Here is a 3,809-nt window from a genome sequence, read left to right on the forward strand (position 1 = left end):
TGAAAGGAGTTGATAAGGCATAATGAAAAATGCAGGAAATAATAACCATTGTTACAATCTCTTTTAATTTTTATCATAACACTGTGCATTTTTGAGATTAGTATCTTACTAAATAGAAGAAATTCTGTGATGTTATTAATAAAAACACTGTAAGGTGAAATTTGGTATGCTCAAAATTATGTTTGTAGTCTCTTCTAGAAGAAGTTGCTAAGCTGGATTTACAGGTGAAACTAAATCTTAGGCAGTTTATTCAGGGCTGAAAAATGGCAGATTTCAAGTGCAGGTTTAGCTAATCAAAAAATTTCAAATCTTGATCATTTTAGGTTCATAAGCATGACAATTGGGTGTTCATACTGTTGAGATGTGCTTCCCTTCAAACCTTGTTAATACGTCAGCATGTTACCTGTGATATAAAAGATGTAAAGGAAACTCGTGTCTAGTATGTCATTTTACCAGTTTGATTAAATATTGACTGGGCTATGTTGGTAGTACACTGTTAATAGCAATGTGTTTAAATATGAAAACTCTAGAGGCTTCTGTCTCCCTGTGCAGTCTCATAAAAGCGTGAGTAATATGTTTTCAGTTCCATCATTGTTTCTCATTGATCTTTAGTTGTCTACCCACCCTACTCTTAAGAGCCTCATCTCTTCTTCCATCTTATATTTGAAATGCAGTCTCAGTGCTCTCTCCACTGAGACTTCTTTCTGGTGCATACCATCCTCATTTTCCACACACCTGGGAATGCTCCCTGGCTTGTACTGTAAATGTAGGCATCCTCCCTTGTTGCAACATGCATCAAATGTTCCCTGTATTCATCTTCATCAAGAGTTTTCATCCCTTTGAATTAGAGTTGTTGACAAGACCAGAAACCATTGTAGCCTTGTAGTTAACAGGTTAGTTTCAAACCTTGAAATTTGGTAAGTAGCTAAAAAAAGTCTTTGCCTCTTCAGTATAAGCCTGTCACATCCCAGGTGTGCAGTGTGTGTGCCTGCCTATGGTACTGGGAACTGAATCCAGGAATGGCTCTACCATTAAGCTACATCTCCAATCCTTTTTACTTTTCATTTTGAGACAGGGTCTCAATAATTGCCGAGGCCGACCTCATACTTGCGCTTCTGCCTCAGGCTCCTAAGTGACTGGAATTACAGATGTGGGCCACTGCACCCTACTAAATGTTTGATATGCCTTATTAACTCTTAAAAGCAGGAACCACATCTTTTCATCTCATTCCTATCACTGTGGCACAGAGCAGAGCTATCAACTACGGATAGGGCAGGTTCACAGTTTCATTCATGTTCTAGGTTCATTTTGTCTTTTGGCTCTGCTGTCCTTAGTTTATGGTGTTCATCATCTTCTCAAGATGGATGCTTAATTCCAGCTGTCTCATTCATGTTCTAGCATGAAGAAGGAGGGGTGAAGAGTACATGCTGAATAAGTGAGCTCTTTTTAAAGCCCAACACAGACTTCAGCTTTTATCTCTTGGGCTGTAGCTTTGTCACATGATCATGCCTGAATTCAAGGAGGCCAAGAAATGTTGCTAAGCAAAAGTTGGGGTTTGGTTTAATGAGAATAAGAGACGTTAGTTGGCAAATAGCAGTCTTTGTGGAACTAGTTTGTTATTTAAAAGAATGCAGTCAACATGGAGGAGGCAAGACCTTGAAGCATTTGGGGTCCTAGCTCTACTCATTTCTGATGCCAGATCCAATGCCTTGCTCTTATGACTTGTTGGATTCCATTGGCCAATAATGTTTCCATTGTACATCGAATTACTGTAGTTAGGTTTCTCTAGTCAGGAACCAACCAAAACAGAATTTTCTGGACTTTTTTGCTATTATATCTAAAGGAACTCGACCAGTTACACTAAATAGTAGTTCAGTGCTCTGTAAATGGTAATCATTGGTTTCTCATAACAGGAACGTTTTGAAAAAATTTACATAAGGAACACAAATGCAACTGGATAGAGAATACATATACAAATTATAGAAAGAAGAATTAAGATACAGCTATAGACAGCTTTGTCAGTTCAAAACCTTCCTCTGAGATAGCTGGAAATGTCATAGCTTTCAGCTTGGGACTCTGTCTACCTGGGCCCTTCTAGGCATCCATCTGGAGAGTACCATTTTGTAAACCACTACCCAAGACTTTTCCTTCTATCTATATATCAATATTGCTAATTCATGTAAGCATATATTGAGTACCTATAGTGTATCATTGTTCTAAGTGCCTGTGAGTCCGTGAAAAAGCAGGTTTTACATTGTAGTGAGGCATAGCAGTAAAGACAGTTAATATAAAAACTGTACAAAGTATTAGAATTAAAGTTCTATGGGGAAAAAAGATACAGGAGAACTGGCATGGGTGGTTGGTTGGTTGCAGTATTGAATGAGAGGGTCATGTAGGTTTCAATGAGAAGGTGAGATTTATATAAAACTACAGAAACTGAGTAGCCAATTTGTTATATGTAGAAAGGTATTCCAGGAAAAGGGAACAGCCTAGAGCAAATGCCCTAAGTTGCCTGTCATGGTCAAAGAACAAGAAGACGAAGAGTAGATGAGGGAGAGAAAGTTGGAGAGGTAAGGAGTAGCAACATCAAACATTAAACGTGGCCTTGTAGACTACTGTAAGGACTTTGATTTTTACTCTAGTTATGGAGTCATTACAGGGGTCCTCATTGAAGAGCACTTTTATATGTTTTAAATAGGATTAACCTGGATGTCTGTTGAAATAGACCATGAGGGGCCAATGGTGGAGTAACCTAGTAAGATGTTGACCACCTAAGAGCAGGTGTCATTCATGGAGGTGATGAATAGAATGGAGGATCTTTAGTCACTGTACAGATCTTACCCTTCCTCATCCATTCATCCATCTCACAATTACTTATTGAAAGTCTGCTTCTTATGAAGCACTATTCGGCTTAGAGACTACAACTGTGAACTAGACCAGCAAGCTCCATTATGGAGCTTATATTGTAATCAGTGAAGATAATTAAGACATGCAAAGTAATTTATAAACATGATAATGTCCTATAGTGGGAACTGTAGGTCAATAGGGTAATGTATTAGAAAAAATAGTGGGGTGGAAGCTAAGGTAATTGACATTTGACCTGAGATCAGAAAAAGAAGAAACCAGCTGAAAGTCAGGAGAAAATCATTCTAGGGAAAGGGAGATGGATCTGTGTGGTTGAATTACAGAATGAAGACCAAAGTTGTTGGAACAGAGATGGAGAAAATAGTAACTGTTACCTCTTTCCCAGTGACTAACACAGCACATTGCCATGCCCATTCATTCAGGGTCTGCAAAGATATTTTCTGGTTTCATAATATGCAAAACAATTTGATAATCATGATATTGATTTAGCAAGAAGCTCAAATTAGCATGGGGACACTCTGTCCCAGAAAGTCATTGTTACTATTATTAGCAAGAACTAGAAGCTGAGAAAATAGATCATACTGCAATTACCTTTGAACTAGACTTCAAACCTAGATCTGTTTTATTACGACACCCAGTATTTATGTACTATGTGCCACATTACTTCCTAGACAAGGTAAGAAGAAAAACTAGTACTTAGCACAACTTTGCCTGTTTCCCCCACAGACTTTATTGTCTTTGAACACTGATGCATACTAATTATATAATGCATATAATTATGTACTGATTATATTATGTGGCATATTATACTGATTACATATTATGAATCAGTATTGTAATGACTGGTAATTTTTTATTTGAATTCTCTCAGATTCCTGTGAATCTGGACATGTATGTATCTGCTCTGATGGTCTATCTCTGAAAATTATAGTTTTACAGCTGTT

At 37.6% G+C, this 3,809-nt stretch overlaps 1 non-coding gene across 1 annotated transcript; it reads left to right on the plus strand.

Moving 5' to 3' along the window:
- The first annotated feature begins 313 nt into the window (after positions 1 to 313).
- LOC124989852 (small nucleolar RNA U13) lies at positions 314 to 411 on the plus strand. The gene has a single exon (XR_007109665.1). It is a non-coding gene; the product is annotated as a small nucleolar RNA U13 (small nucleolar RNA).
- The last annotated feature ends 3,398 nt before the right edge of the window (positions 412 to 3,809 follow it).

This window comes from Sciurus carolinensis, chromosome 7 (genome assembly GCF_902686445.1).
Source record: "Sciurus carolinensis chromosome 7, mSciCar1.2, whole genome shotgun sequence".
Classification (NCBI taxonomy): Eukaryota; Metazoa; Chordata; class Mammalia; order Rodentia; family Sciuridae; genus Sciurus; species Sciurus carolinensis.